This window comes from Cervus elaphus, chromosome 22 (assembly GCF_910594005.1).
Source record: "Cervus elaphus chromosome 22, mCerEla1.1, whole genome shotgun sequence".
NCBI lineage: Eukaryota > Metazoa > Chordata > Mammalia > Artiodactyla > Cervidae > Cervus > Cervus elaphus.
Window position 1 is genome coordinate 53,760,753 of NC_057836.1, and position 22,411 is coordinate 53,783,163.

At 41.3% G+C, this 22,411-nt stretch overlaps 1 pseudogene; it reads right to left on the reverse strand.

The window, feature by feature from the left end:
- Window positions 1-7,171: 7,171 nt before the first annotated feature.
- On the reverse strand, window positions 7,172-13,407 carry LOC122679992 (annotated as a pseudogene).
- Between the last annotated feature and the right edge of the window lie 9,004 nt (window positions 13,408-22,411).

Genomic DNA, 22,411 nt, shown 5'->3' on the forward strand with positions numbered 1-22,411 from the left:
TCTGTATTAAAGATAGAAACTTGGAATAAAAAATGTTTATAGTTTTTGGTAATTGGAGAGATCTATGAATCAACGGGTGGGAATACAGTTTCCTTGCTGTTCATTTGGCTTATTTTTAAGAAGAAAAAAGTTTTTAAAAAACACACAAAAAAATATTACACAGCTGCTTTCTACATCGAAGTTTTGTGGTTGGGGTTTATGAAAAGAAAAGGAGAAAAAAGAGCATGTGTTATCAAAATATCATGAGCTTCTAATGCCCAGATTGGATATAGCTGAGATCACTTTGAAGTGTCAATTGGTGTACATTGCAATGTATACAAAATTAGCAAGCTGCCAATAAGACCAGCGGGGCTTCCCTGGTGTCTCGGTAAAAGAATCTGCCTGCAGTGAAGGAGACCCAGCTTCTATCCCTTAGTGGGGAAGAGCCTCTGGAGAAGGAAAGGGCAACCCACTCCAGTATTCTTGCCTGGGGAACCCCATGGACAGAGGAACCTGGCCAGCTACAACCCATGGAGTCACAAGAATCGGACTGAGTGACGAAACTGCCACCATCAATAAGACTAGCAGGAACTGCGATGCTGCTCCCACTTGATGATGCGGGGACAAGTGGGAGCTGCCATGTGGGCAATCTGCTTCTCATGGACAAGTGCTGCAAGAGTTTCCATTTGGAACCAAATCCATCAACTTTGACAAAAGGTTTTATTCTGTTTTTAATGCTGTGGTTGAGATTAACAAAAATTAGCAAGTCTGATTTGTTGTTGTTTTGCTAAGTCCTGTCTGACTCTTTTGCGATTCCATGGACTGTAGCCTGCCAGGCATCTCTGTCCATGGGATTTCCTAGGTAAGAATACTGGAGTGGGTTGTCATTTCCTTCTCCAAGGGATCTTCCCAACCCAGGGACTGAACCTGTGTCTCTGGTGTCTCCTGCACCGGCGGGTGGATTCTTCACCACTGAGCCACTAGGGAAGCCAAGAAGTCTAATAACACCAACTAAATGAAGAAGATGTGAGTCAATGGGGATTCTCCCCATTACTGGTGGGAGTCTAAACTGGGACAACCATTTAGGAAAACAGGGATTTACTAGTAAATCTTAGGAGTATACACAAGCGATACATTTGTACAGGAAAGCCAGGATATATGTGAAAGATGTTAGCAGCTGTGTTTATAAAGAAAAAGCTCTACAACAAGTCCTCTCTCTCAATCTCTCTCTCTCTCTCTATATATATATATATCATATATGATATATATATATAGGTAGATAGGTAGATATGTATCTACCTATCTATCTATATATACACAAACATAAGGATTGATAAATAATACATAGATACCTACATATAGCCCAGATGGCACAGTGGTAAAAGAATCTGCCTGCCAATACAGGAGACACAGGAGAGGCGAGTTTGATCCCTGGGTCCAGAAGATCCTCTGGAGAAGGAAATGGCAACCCATTCCAGTGTCCTTGCCCAGAAAATCTCATGGACAGAGGAACCTGGTGGGCTACAGTCCATGGGGTCACAAAAAGATGGACATGACTGAGCACAGGCACAAGACCTGCATATACATTTATGTGTAGTGATAGGAGAAATGATAAATTGAGGTATGTCCACATAATGGAATAATACACAAAAGTGAAAATGAATAGACTATAGCTAAATGCAATAACATGGGAGAATCTTGAATATATAAAGTTCAATGAGAAAAGTAAAACCCAGAAATTTACCAGGTTCAAAAATAAACAACTATACAATATATTTTTACTCAGGTTTTCTTTTTTCTTTTTTTCTTTACAAAAAGGTTATCTAACAAAGCAAGTTAAATTCCAGGACCGAAAATTCCAAGGAGATGATTTTGCTTTGGATCACGAACACACTCATCAGTCAGTAATATAAATTTACTTTTTTTTTTTTTTGCCCTTATCACTTGTGGGATCTTAGTTGCCCGACCATTGGTGGAATCCAGGCCCATGGCACTGGGAGCACAGAATGTTAACCACTGGACCACCAGGGAAGTCACAAATTACACTTTTAATTCTGTTACAACTCCAGCATGATTTAAATATAATCTATACATTTATATCATGAAATAAATATGATTGTAATAAAGATTTACAAAGCATAGAAAATAGGTTTTGTCCCCCTCATCTCAGCCTTCAATCAATTCCTAGTGTTACTTCTTATTTGAAACCTTGTACTCAAATGGAAATAATTTTGCCATCAGTTCAGTTCAGTTGCTCAGTCATGTCTGACTCTGTGACCCCATGGACTTCAGCATGCCAGGCCTCCCTGTCCATCACCAACTCCTGGAGTTTACTCAAACTCATGTCCATCAAGTCTACTGACTCAACGCCATCCAACCATCTCATCCTCTGTCGTCCCTTTCTCCTCCTGCCTTCAATTTTTCCCAGCATCAAGGTCTTTTCAAATGAGTCAGGTCTTCGCATCAGGTCCAAAGTATTGGAGTTTCAGCTTCAACATCAGTCCTTCCAACGAATATTCAGGACTGATTTCCTTTAGGATGGACTGGTTGGCTCTCCTTGCTGTCCAAGGGACTCTCAAGAGTCTTCTCCAATATCACAGTTCAAAAGCATCAATTCTTTGGCGCTCAGCTTTCTTTATAGTTCAACTCTCACATCCATACATGACTACTGGAAAAACCATAGCCTTGACTAGAAAGACCTTTGTTGACAAAGTAATGTCTCTGCTTTTTAATATGCTGTCTACGTTGGTTATAACTTTTGTTCCAAAGAGTAAGCATCTTTTAATTTCATGGCTGCAAGTCACCATCTGCAGTGATTTTGGAGCTCCCCCACCAAAAAAATTTTGCCATCAGGTAACACAATACCTCAGGCTGCCCTGGTAGCTCAGCGGTAAAGAATCCACCGCAGTGGAGCAGACTCTGGTTCGATCCCGGGGTTGGCAAGATCCCCTGGAGAAGGAAATGGCAACCCACTCCAGAATTCTTGCCTGGTGAATCCCAAGGACAGAGGAGCCTAGGGGGGGCGGGGGCGGTGCCACAGTCCCTGGGGCTTCAAAGGAGTTGGACATGACTGAGTGATCGAGCACATATGCGAAAAGCAGACCCACCTTCCTTTAAACATATTTAGTAAGGCATCTTATTGTGTTTAATGAGAAACCAAAGAGCTTGGTTATTTTTCTTTTGCATTCACGGTGTGAATTCCCATGGTTTCTGTGGAAGTTAAGATCAGTGGTAAGGTTTACAGTATATATAGATGCTACTGTGCCAGAAAGTTTGTGGGTAGGAGAGGATCATTACCAGTTGAGGTCCATGGGAGAGACTCCTGGATCTTGGAAAGGGGAAAGCATAGCCTCCATTAGCTGCAACAGCAAGAAGAAGAAAAACCAATCTCAAAGTCTCCTGAAAGAGAAGGACAAGAAGGAATATCTGAAAGGAGATGAGTCATTCAGACAGGAGGGCTGCTACTGAAAGAACAAGCCTATTCTAGAACTCCAGAAGGAGAGGTAATCTGCTTCTAGGCAAAAGAATCCGTATCGTAATGATAGATGCAGGGCGTGGTAGTGCATGAGTATTAGAAATCTCTATCATCTTTATCTTGAGGTGCAGAGCCAGATAAAGGGTGGGCCAGGCAGGCAGGATACAAGAACCTACAATATGTAAATCCAAAATAAGACCACAAACAGAGGTAAGGGAAATGTTTTTTGTTTTGTTTGTTTGATTTTCAGCAAGATCCTTTATTTACCTTTTGTTCTCAACCACATCACATGAGTATAGGTAGCCAGGTACCTGTGTGGGCTGTTGGCTTTGTAAATGTAGAGCAATCAGTATGTGTAGAAATCATGCATCTCAATGATTCTTTAACAAGAAACTTAATGAGTAAAAAGACTTCATGTGTGTTTGAAATGTCTGCCCTTTCCTGCATTCCAATCACTGAAAATTATGTGTTGAAATTTTACTCAGTGTAGACATGTTATCTGTTTTTCCCTTTGGCCACACCATCCAGCTTGTGGGATCTAAAGGGATCTTCAACCAGGGATTGAATCTGGGCCATGGCAGTGAAAGCACCACGTCCTAACCACTGGGAGTGAAAGAGAGTCCTCTTGAGAGTCCCTTGGAGCAAGATCAAACCAGTCAATCCTAGAGAAAATCAACCCTGAATATTGATTAGAAGGACTGATGCTGAAGCTGAAGTTCCAATAATTTGGCCACCTGACGCAAAGACTGACTCATTTGAAAAGACCCTGATGCTGGGAGAGACTGAGGGCAGGGGGAAAAGGGGACGACAGAGAATGAGATGATTGGATGGCATCACCAACTCAATGGACATGAGTTCAAGCAAACTCCAGGAGACAGTGAAGGACAGGACAGCCTCCATGCTGCAGTCCATGGAGCTGCAAAGAGTAGGACATGACTTAGCGACTGAATGACAACTAACCACTGGACCATAAAGAACTCCCTAGACATGTTTTCTTTGCACATTTGTTAGTAACTGCCTAGTTTGTTTCAGGTCATCTTTACTTCTGACAGTTGTTACTCCAAGAAACTGCTGGTTCTCTCAAGGACAGGGCTATAAGTAGTTGGGGAAAAAATGTTTGATAAACTGTGGGTTAGAGGGGAGAAGTGAGACATCTGTGATACTCCCTCTCATAACTTTAATGGTTTCAGACTCCAATAGATGCTGCGGGTTTCCCAGGTTGCTCAGTGGTAAAGAATCCCTGGGTCAGGAAGATCCCTGGGAGGAGGAAATGGCAACCCACTCCAGTATTCTTGCCTGGTAAATCCCATGGATAGGGGTGCCTGGTGGGTTACAGTCCATGGGGTTGCAAAAGAGTCAGACAGGATTTGGTGACTGAACATGCACACCTATATAGAAGCTGTGCTAGGCGCTAGGATATATTTGTGGATAAGGCAAAAATTCCTGTCTCTGTAGCATTTCTATGGGGGAAAGACAGATAATGGGCATGACATTTAAATAAATCACATAGCATAGTAAACAGTAAGTGGTTTATGAAAAAAAGAAAGCTGAGTAGGGTAATGAAAAGCAGGAAGGAGAACAGTTCCTCTTTTAAATGGGGTCATCAGCCATGCCGTTTTAAGATGGTAGACTTTGTGCAAAGACTGGAAGGAGGTGAGGAAGTGAACCGCTCAGTTGCCAGCGAGACAAGTCAAGGGCTGAAAGAAGCTTAGGACCAATAGTTTCTTAGGAGAGAGAGCTGCAATTAACTCTTGGGATTATATTGGTTGCCTGGGGTCACAGAAGTAGTCTTTATTTCACCTTTCCTGGTTTCAGAACCCACTTCTAAATGCTTTAAATGTCACATTACTATCTCATGGATATTGATTTGAGTATTGACAAAATCAGGTTCTCAGGATGCCCACTTGTTTTTCTCTCTTCTGGTGCCATTAATGCTATGAGTGATGTGTGATGTGTGCTCAGTCAGGTCTGACTCTTTGAGACCTCACGGACTGTAGCCTGCCAGGCTCCTCTGTCCATGGGATTTCCCAGGTAAGAATACTGGAGTGGGGATTGGAGTTGCCATTTCCTACTCCAGGGATCTTCCTGACCCAGGGATCAAACCCACATCTTCAGTGTCTCCTGCGTTGGCAGGCAGATTCTTTACCACTGTGCCACCTGGGAAGCCAGTACTGTGGGTAGTGGAGGCATAAATTTTCTAATTTCCCTGGTGGCTCAAATGGTAAAGAATCTGCCCACAATACAGGAGACCTGGGTTCAATCCCTGGGTCAGGATGATCCCCTGGAGAAGGGAATAGCAACCCACTCCAATATTCTTGCCTGGGAAATTCCATGGACAGAGGAGCCTGGCAGGCTACAGTCCATGGTGTTGCAAAGCGTTGGACATGACTGAGCAACTAACACTTGGATTGAGAGCTTGCAAGCCCCTTCGCTATGATTAAGTCAAAATTGGAAATCAAATTGCTTTACTAGAAATTTTAGCCCAGTTTGTGGCTATCATTTTAATTCCTGAAATTGGATTTAGGGACTCAAAGTTGCTAATGCCCTGTGGCACTTTTAGATAGAAGATAGCACTATGGCCTCAGGGTTTCAAGTACAATGCCCACAGGCATTAAAAAATCATTAAACCTGTAAGGAGATAAGGCAATTTGAAGGAGAACAAGTAGTAATAGAAAACAGAGTTACCACACCAGGGCTTCTGATATTGAGATTGTTAGCCACAGACTTTAAAATAATTGTGTTTGATAATGTTTAAGGAGATAAAACACAAGATTGAAAATCTCAGCAGAAGACTAAAAATTATTTTTGTTGATAGCAGAGGTTAGGGGTACGGCAGACTTGAAGAAAAACCAATGGAAATTCTAGAACTAAAAGCATGCAGTAATCTAGATTAAGAACTCAATACATCCATTCATGTCTTTTCTATCTTAGAAAATAAAACAAACCAAATAATTTTGTTGACCTTTTCAAAAAAATTTGGCTTCGTTGATTCTATTGTGCGCTTCTTCTATTCTTTGTTCTCTGTATTATCTATCTCCTTTCCTTCTGTTTGGATTTATTCTGTGTTCCTTTTCTAATCTCTTATTTGAGATACATGTCTTTAATTTTCGTTTGTATTTTATTAACTAACATGAGCATAAAAGGATAAAAGTATTTGCTTTATCCTACAAGTTTTGTTTTTTTCTATTCCACAAGTTTTAATGTAGAGGGTTTTCACTATCATTCTGTTCCAAGTATTTATTACCTTTTTGTTATTATTTCTTTTTTACCCTGGAGTAATGTATATTTTAAATTTCTAAGTACAGTATCTCAAAGGGCTTTTAATATTTTTTTGTTATTAATTTTTAATCCTGAGACCATGTTCTCTAATCACTCACTATTAAGTTAAGAATTAGCCACAAAAAGAGAACCCAAAAAACTTCCTCTGTAAAAGGCCAGGTAGTAAATATTTTAGGCTTTGCACAATATATAATAGTTTCTGTGGCATCTTCTGTTTTTGCCTCACCACGTGGCTTCCTGGATCTTAGTTCCCAGGGCAGTGGTGCAGTGGCCTGTGCTCAGTCGTGTCCGACTTCTTCTGACCCCACAGGAGGAGCCCACCAGGCTCCTCCATGCAAGGAGTTTTCCAGGCAAGATCCCAGACCAGGAATCTAACCCAAGCCCACTGCGGTGAAAGTGCTGAGTTCTAACCACTGGACTGCCCGGGAATTTCTGTGGCATATTCTTTAATGGACTGTTATGTAGCCATTACAATGAGGCTTTTTTTTTTCACTGAAAAAATGTTCTAATTTTTCCTAAGGAAAGAAGCATATTATCAAGGAATCATAGAGTTGAAAAGACCTTAGAAACAATCTATTCAAACCACCTCATCGTATAAATAAGGCAATTAAGGCTCAGATAGGATAAGTGACTTGTTCAAGGTCACACAACCATAAGTTCCAGACTCAAGATCAGGATTTAAATCTCCAAACTTGTAGCCCAGGGCTCTGCTCTTCTTCAGACCTATAAGAAATGACTGTATTTAAGCATTCAGTCCAGAATATTCTCCAAATTGAGAGTCATCAGTAAAAGTAAGCCACGTGGCAAGGAATGAACAGAGTTGAGTTCATACCAAAAATGAGCTGCCAGTCACTATGATAAGATCTGTTTCTTTCTGAGACCCATGGTTTCCTGCTGGATTGGAGAATCCAAACTGGGTTTCTTCCTCCTGTGCAAAGAAGTCAGAGTCAGGATGTACATTCCATTCCGTTTTGGTTGGTGGCAGTAGTTCTGAGACACTGTTTTCACAAAGGGTGCTTGAAGGAGTCAGAGCATCTGTGTCTACTGTTAGCTTATTACTAGGGGTCAAATCTTGGGGCTCTTGACTTGAGTTTTTCACAGCCAAAGAGCTCAGAGATGCCAACGGCCCCGCACTTAGACTTGAGACATCATCCATATCTAAGGGACCCTGCTGAAAATCTGCTGCTGTCGTTCCAAAGAAGAGTGAGGTATCCAAACTTTGAGGAAGGTCACTGGTGGCCATCAAGGCCTGAGGGTCCACCGCCTGCCCTAAGGAATTATTATTATTAGCAGGGAGGTTTCCTGCCAGAGCTGAGTTCACAGAAGCCACATCAATAGTCAAGATCCCAGAGTTCGCCAATGCCGTGTCCAGCACTGCAGCAGAAATATCACCAGGCACATCAGAGAAGAGAAACACAAGCCCAGCATCACTGAGGTCACCCTGCCCCTGGCTGCTAAGTTCACTGCTGGGTGTAAGAGAATTTGCAGCTTCCAGCTGAGCTAAGAGATCCTGGCGCAGTTTGTGCCTTTTGGCCATGTGGGTCTTCATGCTGTGCTTGGACGTGAAGAGTTTATTACAAGTGGCGACTGGGCATCGGCTTTTCAAGTGTCCACATCCTGCTAAAGCCCGCGGGGGCTCTCAACAGCAGCCGGCCCTCCGCCGCCTGCTCAGGCGCTGGGGCAGGCGCAGGTTCTGCGCGCTCCGCCAGCAGGAGGTCGGGCGGCAGCTCCGGGCAGTCTCCGGGCGGCAGCTCCGGGCAGTCTCCAGGCTGCGCGGCGTGCGGGATCCCGGCCTGCGGGGCGACGAGACCCCGGGCTGCGGTGGGGGCGTGGCTAGCGCGAGGACGCCGTTCTCCGAGCGCAACGGCAGGTCTTGGCCGTGAATGGTGGCTGTGCCTGCGAAGGCCGCGGCAGGGCCCAGGCCCGGAGCGGGGAGCGGGCCCGGGCCGGGCCTGGGGCGGGGATAGCCGACAGGCAGCTGGGGCCCAGCGCAGGGCGGCCCTCGGGGTTCGCGCCGCTTTCGCCCCCCAGGAGCCTTGGGCCCAGCGCGGCCTCCTCCCTCCCCACGGGCCCTGTGGCCTGGCCAGCGCCCGCGGTATCTACGTCTCCACCCACCGGGTCCAGGGAGAAGTCATCGCCGCCGCCGCCCCTGCCGCAGCCGCTAGCGTGATCTGTCCTCAGCGCCAACGGGCTCGGGCCCGAGCCTGGGCACGAAGCAGCCGCGCTGGCCTCCTCACGCCGCCGCCCGGGCCCGCCGTCTTCAATGAGGCATTTTTAAAATATCAATATGGAACTCTAAGTTACATTATAAAATAGAGAATGCCAGATCTAGTGTATATATGATAATTCTATTTGTATTTTAAAGAATATATTAAATATATGTGCTTACATATGCATGGAATATCCTGGAAGGATATATAGGAAATTGTTAAAAATGAGTGTCTCTGGAGAAAACTGGGGATTGGATACGAAAGATGCGAGACTTACTCTTCACTAAATACTTTTTGATATTCTGAATTTCTTTTTTCTAACTTGTATTATCTAGTATAAAAAGCATTAAACCTTTAAAAAATTATAGGCTGGCATTTTATCTTATAATACTATTTAATATATACTTTCCTCCCTTGTCCAGAAGAAATGTCACAATTAGAAATAAAAGTTACTGTGAAAACAGGTAAAAATATTTTATTAACATTTCATCTCAGTAGAATAAAGAAATCTTCTTAAATGTTGACAAAAGAAAACCAAAAAACCTTAAGCATGCATTTAAAAACTGGCTGTTTGTGACCTTTAAAAATTATATTTTAAACAGAATTACCTCTTGTCCCAAGTCTATTGTTAAGATTACAGAAGAGTTTAGCTCTTTTTTTTCCTTAATATATATATTTTATTGAAGTATAGTTGACTTACAATGTTTCAGGTACGCAGCAAGGTGATTCAGTTATACATATACACGTGTTATTTAAAAATTATTTTCCATTATAGGTTATTACAAGATATTGACCATAGTTCCCTGTGCTATTAAAAAAAATTTTTTTTTTTAATTTTTTGGGCCCAGCATGCAGCATGTGGGACCTTACTTTCCTGGCTAGGGATCTCAGGGATCAAACCCACCTCACCTGCATTGGAAGCAGAATCTTAACTGCTGGACCACCAGGAAAGTCCCAAGTTTAGCTCTTTTAAAAAGCTGAGCTGACAAAAGTTAAAATCTAGCAGAAAAAGTCTGAGAGTCATAGAACTTAATATGAGTTAGGAAAGTTAAATTTCAAAAGCCTTATGTAAGAAGTAGCAGAGGGCACAGCAAGAGCATAAACTTTGAAAATCTTTCACCATGTAATAGCTACAAAAATTTGAATAATGGCTTACCTATTGGTTCCTTTTCTTATTTGTAAAGTTTATCAACTACCTGACTCCTTGGCTGTTCTGGATCAACTGAGAACACACATCCCAGAGATGGAGTATTGAACAAGAGTTGGTTTTCTCTCTCTTCCCTTGGTATATTGTCACATAGAAGGAATTATGATGATACAAATGCTGCTTTGACTTTTTTTTATAATAAGAAGAAAATGATAAAGTAACACTAAAGAAAATATATGAATGATAAACATATGAAATGTTGCTCATCAGTATCATTGTCATTGGAAAAATACAAATTAAAAACCACAATGAGCTACATCTACACACATACTAGAATGACTATAATTAAAAAGATTGATAATTACCAAGTGTCAGCAAGGATATGCAGCAACTGGAACTTTCATAAGTTGCTGGTGGGAATGTAAAATGGTATAGCCATTTGGAAAATAATTTGTTAGTTTCTTATAAAACTGAACATGTGTACCTCCTGTTATGACCCAGCCATTTCACTCCTAGATAGTTGCCTAAGAGAAATGAAAGTGAAAGTGAAGTCCCTCAGTTGTGTCGGACTCTTTGCGACCATGTGGACTGTAGCCTACCTGGCTCCTCCGTCCATGAGATTCTCCAGGCAAGAATACTGGAGTGGATTGCCATTTCCTTCTCCAGGGAATCTTCCCGACCCAGGGATTGAACCGGGGTCTCACGCATTGCAGGCAGACACTTTAACCTCTGAGCCATCAGGGAGTGAAAACATGTTCAAATAAACACTTGTATGAAAATGACCATAGCAGCTTTATTCATAATAGCTCCAAACTGGAAAAACCCAAATTTCTATCAGCTCATGAATAAGTAAACAGTTTGCTGTATAGCCATGCAATGGAATTTTATGCGAAAGAAAAAGGAACAAATTATTGATACACATTCATTCAACATGGATAAATCTGAAAAGCATTATGCTAACTGAAAGAATCCAGACACAAAAGACTACAAACTGTAAGGTTCAATTTATATGAAATACCAGAATAGGCAAAATGATAGTGTCAGAGACCAGATCAACAGGTGTCTAGGGTTGGGGACTGGGGGAAGGGACTGGCTGTAAAGGAGCACAAGAAAAATCTGGGGGGAGGGGATGCTGGAAATATTCTATATTGTAATTATGGTGATGGCTGCACAACTGTATGAGTGCTAAGTTGCTTCAGTCATGTCTGGTGACTTTATGATCTGTAGCCCTCCTGGCTCCTCTGTCCAGGGGATTCTCCAAGCAAGAATACTGCGGTGGATTGCCATGCCCTCTTGTAGGGGATCTTCCTGACACAGGGATCAAATCCACATTGTTTACACCTCCTGCACTGGTAGGTGGGTTCTTTACCACTAGCGCTACCTGGGAAGCCCACATAACTGTATACATTTGTCAAAACTCTTTGCACATTTAAAACTGGTGAATTTTAATGTGTGTAAATTATACTTGGATAAGGCTGATTTTTAAAAAACTAATGATAGAAGATATAATGAACAACCTTATGTCCAAAATGTAAGTTTAGATGAAATGAGCAAATTCTCTGAAAAACATCTTACTGAGGTGACACAAATAGGCAGGTTTTCTAAACTAAGCCTGTTTGTGAAAAAGAAGCTAATACCGGCAAGCAAACCAGCATCATAGTTGTCGGGAGCATGTAGAGGATGCAATTATGACTTGTTATTTTTTTTTTATTGCTGCTGTTTTATTTGCTTTGTTTTGAACTAGTATGTTGAAACCATATTTAATCCCTCTTTTTTCTGTTTGCTTTTTTTTTTCCCCTGCACCAAAAGGCTTGTGGGATCTCAGTTCCCTGGCCAGGGATTGAACTCTGGCCACAGCAGTGAAAGTGCCTGAATCCTAACCACTAGCTCACTAAGGAACTCATTATCCCTCCATTTTCTTAGGAACTTTATCAATGAATACTATATTGCTTTCAGAAAAAAAAAATTCAACTACATTTGTTTACCAGAAACCTGGAGATATGTGTTGTTAAAGTTAATTGTGAAAACCACAAAAGAAAAACAAATGATTAAATATATTAAAGACATATGTAACTCAGGATATTAAAAAAATTATGGTAGAAATAATTTTTTTCCCCTTTTATCCTGTCTTTGTAATTCCCAATTTGGTTTTGGTAGAAAATAAAATCTTACTTAACATGTCTTTATGAACATCTGGTAGTGGGTGGGAGAGGAAGGTAGGTCTCTGGATTGAATTTTTGCTTTCTTTAAACAGAAAACAAAGAGATTATTCCTCCCCCCATTTTTCTTACCCTTAAAAAAAGATAAAGTTACAGTCGAATCTGTAAGTTATTGACCTTGCTTTTGTGTATCTGCACTCATTCAGGTTCATTTACATAGTGTACTGCCTCCTGGATATCTTCTCATCTATTTTTGCTCTTTTTTTTCTTCTCAATTTAATAAATCAAGAAAAATTGTCAAGAGCACAAGACTCCTAAAGCTGGAGACAGATTCCTTGGGTCAAAATCCCAGCTCTTCCATTTTCCAAATTCAAATTTTCCTATGCCTAATATTAATAATAATAACAACATCACTGAGACTTACTATATGGCATAGAGCAGTTAAGTAACTTGGCCAAGGTCACATAGCACTCACTACCTGGGAAAAGCCTCACCTTTATGGAAATTCTATGTAGAGGCAAATTAATCTAGACACTCCCATTCAAGTCCGGGAAAGCAAAATTCCTTCAACCCACCGTTGTTGATTGAGCAGGCAGGGAAACAAGACAAGGCTTACAACCTTAGGTCATTTCAAGGGGAGGTGAATGAGGAGATGGCCCAAACAGTCATGTGTGAGAAACAGACATGGGAAAAAAATTGGGGAGCTGATTTAAGTATGGATATGGGGTCCTAGAATAAATCAGGAAAAGCCACGGGACATTTGAAAGGCAGCCTTCAAACGTGTTCTTTAGAATCATCTTGGGGCTTCCTAGGTGGCGCTAGTGGTAAAAGAACCTGCCTACCACTGCAGGAGACATAAGAGATGAGGGTTCAGTCCCTGGATCAGGAAGATACCCTGGAGGAGGGCACAGCAACCCAATCCAGTATTCTTGTTTGAAGAATCCCATGGACAGAGGAGCCTGGTGGGCTACAGTCCATAGGGTCGCAAAGACTCGAATGTGGCTGAAGCAACTGAGCACAGAATCACCTTGAACTTACAGATTCTGCCAATGTCTGCTAACGCAATTTTTGTAGTGGTTCTTCCAAAGTGAATTGACAAAGCCAGTCTGGTGAACACAGGGTTCCAAGCTGTTTACCTGGGACTGAATGGTCTCCCATGATGTGGGACTTTCAGTTTTGAAACAAGAATTAAAGCAACCCTGGTCAAACTGGAAGAGTTAGTTGCCACTGCAGAAGTAAACTAAAACAATGCTTGCTAGCATCTGTTGATTATATGCACTGTGTTAGGCACTTCTCAGGTGGCTCAGTGATAAAGAATCCCCCCGCCAATGCAGGAGACGCAGGAGATGCGGGCTCGACCCCTGGAGGAGAAAATGACAACCCACTCCAGTATCCTTGTGAGGAAAATTCCATGGACAGAGGAGCCTGGTGGGCTACAGTTCATGGGGATGCAAAGAGTCGGACACGACTTGGAGACTAAACAACAATTAGCTCCATTAGGCAATGAAGGACACAGATGCTCAAGGTCATGGTTCCGGAAAGTATTGGGACCAAACCCAGACATTGTCCTTCTGGGGTCGACCTTCACATTGTTCTGTCCTGGACAAACATCCAAATATCCAGCTGTGCTTTATGTCTGAAGATCTTGGATCCCCAGGAAAAGCAGAAAGGTCAGACTTGCAGGGGGCTAGTATTACAATGGATAATGCGTCTGACTACGGATCAGAAGAAAGGTCAGACTTGAGAACCAAAGCATTGAAAATGTCTCTTAATTTGAACCCAGGGCTGCTAGACTCCCAAGTCCATGACTCTCTAGGGCAAAATTCCTTCTGCTTTGGATGAAGTTCTAGGTCCTTCGGATACTGTGCAGTTGGTTCTTATGGGTTCTGACTTGTTCCCAGACAACAATGGTTTAAATGGGACTCAGTCTCAATACTGCTTAGCCAATATTTTTCTCTTTTAAAAAATAAGTTATCATTAGTTGAGAATGTACTGTGTGCCTGGAATTGTTCTGAATACCTTGCCTATATTAAATCATTTAATCCTTATTTCTTGTAATTAGTCGTATGCACGCCTGCAGAAGAGAAATTAGAAAGTTATGGCTTTACCCTCTTTTAAAATCGCCGACGGCTCGTGAGGGAGGGGAAATGTGTACACTTACAGGTGGCTCACGTCACACAGCAGAAGCTAAAGCGACTTTGTAAAGCAATTATCCTCCAATTAAAATATAAATTTAAAAAATTAGAAAGAAAAAAATAAAATTGATGCTGGCTAGTTGGATAAAATAAATCGATGGGGAATGGAACATGTTGGTACTCCAATTAGTATTTCTCCTAGTATATAAGTAATTTTGTCTTCTCACAGCTAATCTCTGCTTTTGCAATATTCTGAGTTATAACCTATTTGTTTTCCTTTTAAACACAATTTAATTCTCCCCATCAAAGTTCTATAGAAGTGTTCTTGGTGATTTATCAACTCATGATCTTGGTATTAAGGAGCTTTGGAAATGTTGGTTTGCTTGTTCTTAAAGGTTTTATCAGGCAGTTTATTTGCCCCCATGCTTTAGGGGAGAAAGAGAAACCACCAGCATCCGTGGAATTTGTTGAGTGATTTGACTTAGAGCGCTAATACTTGGGGGAGAATGGATTTGAATGGAGGGGGCTTTTCTCCCCCCTAATTCTCAACCACTCTACCAGAGCCTTGGATTTCTGTTGCCAGAATAGTCTTGCTTTCAAGTGGGATTTCCACTTCTCAATTTTTATGTTGCCATAGGACTAACAGTCATAAAAATCCATGTCCCCTTACAACCACCTCACTCAGAATCTTCATTTCTTTCCTCCTTCAACACCTCCAAGGAGGACTTTCCTGCTGGTGCAGTGGATAAGAATCTGCCTGCCAATGCAGGGGATGTGGGTTGGATCCCTGGTTCGGGAAGATTCCACTTGCCAAAAAGCAACTAAGCTGGTGTGCTGCAAGTACTGAAGCCCCAGTGCCCAGGCCCATGTTGCGGTAAGGGAAGCCACCGCGCTCCCACTGCCGTCAGGAGCCCGCGCACGCCGACGAGGAGCAGCGTCTGCCTTCCACAGTTAGAGAACGCCAGCGGAAGCAGCAAGGACCAGAGCAACCAGATAAATAAACCAATCACATCTTAACAGACCTTTAAAGAAAAACCCTCCAAGGAGGGAGAGACCAAAACTTTCCTTTGAAAACCCAGACTAGTGAATCAAAGCCTTTATGGTCAGGAAAGGCAGTCACAGCTTGGATTTGCCCCTTAGTCTCATCAATGGTGAATTATATTTATAGCATTTTGTATACATTCTTGCCAAAAAAGTACTGTCCTATGTCTAGAGCAGTGCCTGCCACCAACAAATAAATGCTTTTTTTCTTTAACATTTATTTATTTGGCTGTGCCAGGTCTGAGGCATGTGGAATTTTTTAGTTGCAACATGCAGGATCTAGTTCCCTGACTTTGGATCAAACCTGGGCCCCCTGGATTGGCAGTTTTGAGTCTTAGCCTCTGGATCACCAGAGAAGTCTCACAACTTTCTGTTTTAAAATAATTTCAAACTTTAAAGAGTTGCAAGAATAGTACAGATTCAGCAATTACTAATGATTTGCTACATTTGCTTGTCTGACTTTTTATTTTTGGAGGCCCCACTGAGATCTGTTTATTATTTATGCATAAATTTTTAATAAATCAACAAATATCATGATCCTTTATGTCTAAATAGTTTGGTATCTATGTCCTATAAACAAGGACATTCTCTTATATAGCTGTGAGGCAACAGAAAACATATATTGATCTCTGCCCCCAGTTCCTGAAATCTTTGTAAATTCCTTCATGATAAGAGGGAGTACTAGGTACATCTTTTGTTCTGTTGATGTAACTGGATGACCTCCCTGGATGGCTTGTAGGTGCGGGGTGGTCACCAGAAAGACCAAACTGTGATTAGAGGCTTGGAATTTTCAGACCCAGTCTCCATCCTCCAGAGAGAGGAAGTTATTAACAAAGTTAATAACTGATCATGCCTACACAAGCAAGCCTCCATAAAATCCTGATAGTGTGTGGTTTGGTGAGCTTCCAGGCAGGTCCACACTGGGAGGGTGACACACCCCATCTCCACGGGGCCAGAAGCTTCTGCATTCAGGATCCTTCTGGACCTTGCTCTATACTCTTCATCTGTCTGTTTACCTATATCTATTATCATGTCCTTTAATAAACTAATAAACATAAGTAAATACCCTCCTGAGTTCTGTGAGCTACTCTTGCAAATTAATGGACTCCAAGGAGGGGGTCTTTGGAACCTCCCACCTACAGTCAATAGTGAGAGGCACAACTGGTGTAAGAAATTAGTATGTTAGCTCAAGGGGTGAGGGGCAGTCTTATGGAACTGAGCCCTTAACCTGTGGAATCTGATGTACAGTTGCAGAATTGAGTTAAATTGCACGACACCCAGGTGGTGTCAGAGAATTGCTTAGTGTGGGGGAAAAAAAAAATTCTTGGTGACCAGAAATGGAATGTTTGGGACTTCTCTGGTTGTCCAGTGGCTAAGACTTCATGCTCCCAATGCAAGGGGCATTGGTTCAATCCCTGGTCAGGGAACAGATTCCCACATGCTGCAACTAACGATCCCACATGCTGCAACTAACGATCCCACATGCCACAACTGAAGATCCTGCATGCTGCATCCAAGATCAAAGATCCTGCATCCCCGCAACTATGACCCAGCACAGGCAAATAAATATTAAATTTTAAAAAGTGAAGTGTTTTAGTTAAGTAGTAAAGGAGACTCATAGGGGAAAAACATAAAGGTGGAAAACTGAGTTGTTTCATTTTTAATAATCATGGTGTAATTATAAAGTTTGGGAAATTTATTGTTTTTATAATACTTAATATATTGTTCATATTTGAATTTCACCAATTGTTCCCAATCCCCTCATTTGGAAATTGATCATAGTGAGAGTATATGTAGTTCATTTATCTGTAATGAGGTTTTGTAATAAAGCACTTAGCCCTTGGCTTGGCACAAAGTAAGTGCTCAATAAAAATTAGTGATTGTTACTATTATCATCAAGCTGTACAATGGCAGGCAGAGACAGCTAGTTCTTAAAATTTTCTCAACTTCTTTTGCCATTGGGATGGGGCCATATAATCCAGTCTGGCCACAGGACTATAGGTGGAAGAGCCATGTGCCACTTCTGGGCTGAGGGAGAACCTTATAAGCTGGGGCTCTTCCCCTGCCACAGTGACCCTGGAGGCTTTGTGTTCCAGATGGGGTAGCTACAAGGTTTAATAGGCTGCCTATTTAAGCTGGTGTTGGAAAAAACTCTCTTGGTGACCAAAAGTGTCTTAAGTGGGGTGTTCTATATGAGTAGTAAAGGAGAAGAAACACACAGGTGGGAAACTGAATTTAGATAAATAAGAAGTAAACTTTTTTGTCTTAAGCCACTGATATTACATTTTACTATAGTAACACTTAACATTTCCTTGATTAGGTAGCATGTCCACATAATATGTGAACAATAATTTGACAATTATTCAAAAGACTAAAACATACTGTTAATTCTGTCTTTACTGCTGGTTGACTCTATGTTTACCGATACTCATTTAAATGTTTATTGAGCCTGCCTGACTGTCCCGCCAAGTGGCAAAGCAAAACCAGAGTTCCTGTAATCTGAGTGTAATAGTCTAGTGGGGAAGACAGGCATTAATCAAATAATGGCATAAGCCAATGCAAAAATGTAACCAGCTTATGCTATGAAGAAGGGAGAGGATCATAGTGCTATAAGAGGCTATGATTGAGAAATGAGATCTGACACTAGCAATGTCATCTTGGGTATCCCGGCTTGTTGTTTTCCTGCTAAATCGTATCCGACTCTTTTGCAACCTCATGACCTGTAGCCCACCAGGCTCCTCGGTCTGTGGAATTCCCCAGGCAGGAATACTGGAATGGGTTGCCATTTCCTTCTCCAGGGGATCTTCCCGACTCAGGGGTCGAACCTGAGTCTCCTGCCTTGGTGGCAGATTCTTTACCACTGAGCCACCAGGGAAGCAACCTGGCTTAGTATGCTCAGTAGTTTCTCTATAAAATGAGTACATTGGCCTCGTTGATCCTGAAGGTCCCTTCTTTTTTAACTCTCATATTCTATATTTTTGTGTGGATTCCTCTTTTTTCCTTGTTTGTGTGAGCACTTTTTAATTAAAAAAAAAAACAAATTTAGCAGAAAATTTGGCTAGCACATGAGACAATGTGACTTCTTTCCTTATAGCTAACATAAATACAATAGTGTTAGGCAGCCTCCCTTAATGTTTTTGCTGAAACTTTGAAATAATGCTTACTAATCATCTGCAGGGGAACCTTGTGAGCCATGAGTAAGCAGTTTCATTGAGTGACAAAGGCAGGAGGCTGACATCCATTTAGCAAATTCTCTGGGGTAGAATTCGAAAAGTCCTTGAAGAAATCTGAGGGTGGAGACAATATTTCACCCTTTGGCTACCTGAATTCCCATATTACTCATAACTTCAGAAAATCTTAAAATAGTAATGAAAGAGTTTTCTCAGGAACATCATAGTTCTTTTTTTCTAATGCTTCAGTGTCAATGTTTTATGGTAGCTCGAAGTCATTGAGGGACAAAAAAGAGAAAGAGCTCAGGAAAACTGAGTTTATGGTAGCTCAGTCACTGAGGGACTTGGCCAGAGAATGCAGATTTGAGTCTGTGTGCAGAGGTCATATGCTCTAGGAAGGCCCTGGCTATCAGGCTGAAGAGACAACCCACAGTGAGGGATCCAGGGACAACAATCCTACCTCACAATGCTGCCAAGGGCCAACAATGAGTACCTGGCTTGTTTATCATCCAAGCTCACTACCTCATACCAAGTACCATGATAACATGAAATAGTGGACTTAACGCAATCTAAAGAAAGAAGCAAAGTCCTCTGAGTAAGAAAAGTAAAGGGCATGATGTCCCCCCGCCTCCCCGGTAATGACTGGAGGTCTTTGCTATGAGTTTCAGAACACTTGTCTACCCTAGATAGGTGTCAAAGAGGAAAAAACGACAGAAAAAAATTAGCACAAACTTCAGTTCATGTGACTTTGATTCCCACGTTGATGGAAGCGAAAAAGCCAATACATAACTGCAAAATAACTTTAAAAAAATTACATGACTAAGCAAAACTTGTCTTAATAAGCCAGTTCTTCTTTTTATAAAGGACTCGAAACTTGCTAACATAATAGGAGCAGTTTTCTCATGCCCATAGAACCATTTTCACATCCCACATCTTGCCAGTTTGGTATTTCCTTCCTTTATTGCTTAAAAGATTGTCAGACATTTTTGAAAGGAGAGAAGAAGTCAATTAAAATACATTTAGACTGTTCTTTAAAATTCTAACAGGACAAGGAGAATTTAAAATATCAAAAACGATTAAATATGAGGAGTTTATTTTTTGAGAAGGCAAGGAACTTTGGTTAATATTCTGTATCTCTGAGGGAAAATACGATATTTTGTTCAAAGTAAATATGGTTTTTTTGATTCATTCAAGCAAAGAAATTTACTTTACTTCATATTCTTGAGTTGTCTCCAACATTATGTCCACATAAAGTTCTTCATGATAATACACATATCTAAGATTGTATGGGGACTTTGGGGACTCACTGACTTTCAAATCCTTTTCTATTTTAATCAGTGGAACTAGTGTCTCATGGGAAAGTCAACATATGAAGCATATGAAGTCCACTTTGATGGGAGAGATGATTGAAAACCCACCTCAAACTCAATCCAATATTCAGGTCAAATAAACTTCATTTCACTACTTTATCACCAGAAACCAACAAAGTATCTGGCACAAATGTTTGTTGAAAGAATATGTTATACCGTTTCAGTCAATATCAAATAGAGATCATCACTTATAATACATATTAGAATTATAAAAATAAATAACCCCCAAGTATTCATCAACAGATGAATGGATAAAAATATTACATATATATGTATTTTATATGTGCAACGGACCATTACTCAGCCATAAAAAGAATGGAATTTTGCCATTTTCAGCAACATGGATGAACTTGGAGGGTAGTATACTTAGTAAAATGTCAGAGAGAGAAAGACAAATACTGTATGATATCACTTATATGTGGAATCTAAAAAATACAACAGACTAGTGAGTATAACAATAAAGAAGCAGATTCACAGATACAGAGAACAAACTAGTGGTTACCAGTGATGAGAGGGAAGAGGGAAGGGGAACATAGGAGCAGGGGCTTAAGAGATACAAACTATTAGGTATAAAATAAGCCACAAGGATATATTATACAACATAGAGACTGTAACCAGTATTTTGTAACTATAAATGGAGTATAACCTTTAAAAATTGTGAATCACTATATTGTACATTTATGATATATAATATTGAATAGCAAATATACTTTACTATAGAAAAAACAAATTAAAAAATAATGTAATAACAGAAACTACCATTTAGCATATTCTTTTTAATAATAGTAATTAGCCAGGTAACAGCCTTTGAGTACATTTTAGTTCTTGGCAAAGCAACATGAATTCATTTTCATTAGAGAAATATATTTTGAGCTCAATAGGGTATGTGAGTGTGTGCTAAGTCGCTTCTGTTGTGTCTGATTCTTTGCAACCCTACGGGCTGTAGCCTACCAGGCTCCTCTGTCTGTGGTATTTTCCAGGCAAGAATACTGGAGTGGGTTGCCATGCCCTCCTCCAGAGGATTTTCCCAACCCAGGGATCGAACCCACGTCCCTTATGTCTCCTGCATTGGCAGGCTGGTTCTTTACCACTGGCGCCACCTGGGAAGCCCCTCTCAAATGCTACAATGAACTGAAGAGCTCAGGTAACTGGTGTCCACTTTGCCTGGACACTCTTCTCTGGTCTTCACATGACTGGCCGCTTCTTCTCTTTCACCTTTTAGGCTTCAGCTAAGATGTTACTTTCTTCCAGGCTTTCAGGGATCCTTCTATCTAAAACAAGCCTTTTCCCCCAGTTACATTTTATCACACTACCCTACCCATTTCCTCCACAGAATTTGCTGCAATCTATATGTACCTTGTTCATTTTTTTGTTTATGTGTTTAAAGTGACATGTTCTGCCTCCTTTGCAGGCAAGGCCCAGGGCTAGGCACAGTGGCTGGCTTATTGTCAGGGCTCAATGAGTAAAGAATCAAACATGTAGTGCCCCAAAGCACATAGCTGTCCATGATGAGCTTAGAATTTAATAGGAGTTTGAAAACAGTTTGTGATTGGAATGGCTGTGGATGGAGGGGTTCCCCAGCCCTGGGGAGGCAGTCTGGAGGGACAGAAGACTTTAATATCAATTAATTAATATCAGCCCCCTATTTGAACACCCCAGACCAACTTCTTTCCATCCATGGTACTGAACCTCACTTTCTTCAACTGTAAATGAAAACAATAACATCAAATTTGATGTCTATTGATAAAAACCTTTTCTTCTCCATGCATACTGATTAGTTTTGAATGAGGCAAGGCAAATCTATGGGAGTGCCTCATCGTGTATATTTGGAGATGGGAAGTAGGGGGTGGGATGACTCATTTTGAGCCAATGAGCAGAGTTTTATTACGTAGATTGAGATCCAACTGGGAATAGTTGGACTTTAGTTAGAGAGGGTCTACCAGTTTGTATGAAAGACTCAGGAGCTTCCTAAAAGGCTCTTATTTCAAGGGAATTAGTTACTGGAGAAGAAAGCCAATTTCGAGTGTTGCCTATTGTTTATCAGTCAGATTGAAGAGCTTGTGCATCGTGTCAAAAGCAAGAACTGGACAAGCTGTTTTGACACAAAGGTTTCGGTAGGACATAGTGGGGGAAGGAACATGCCGTTGCTCTCTGTAGTGCAGTGATAGGGTTACCGCATCAGGTCCAGCTGCCTAGTGCTCAAAAATCAACACTCATGAGACAGACAAATCTCGGTAGAAAGGAAAGTTACTTGTAATCAGAATGCCAGCAATCTGGATAGATGGTGGACTCAGTGCACCCCCCCTTCTCAAAACCAGCTCCAAAGATTCTGCTCAGCCATGAAAATCTTTAAAGGGAAATAATCTCAGTTAATCATTGAGATGGGGGGGTCAGAGTCGTCACCATCCCCCACTGTTTGCAGGCTTGTCGACTTCAGATGCTCTCT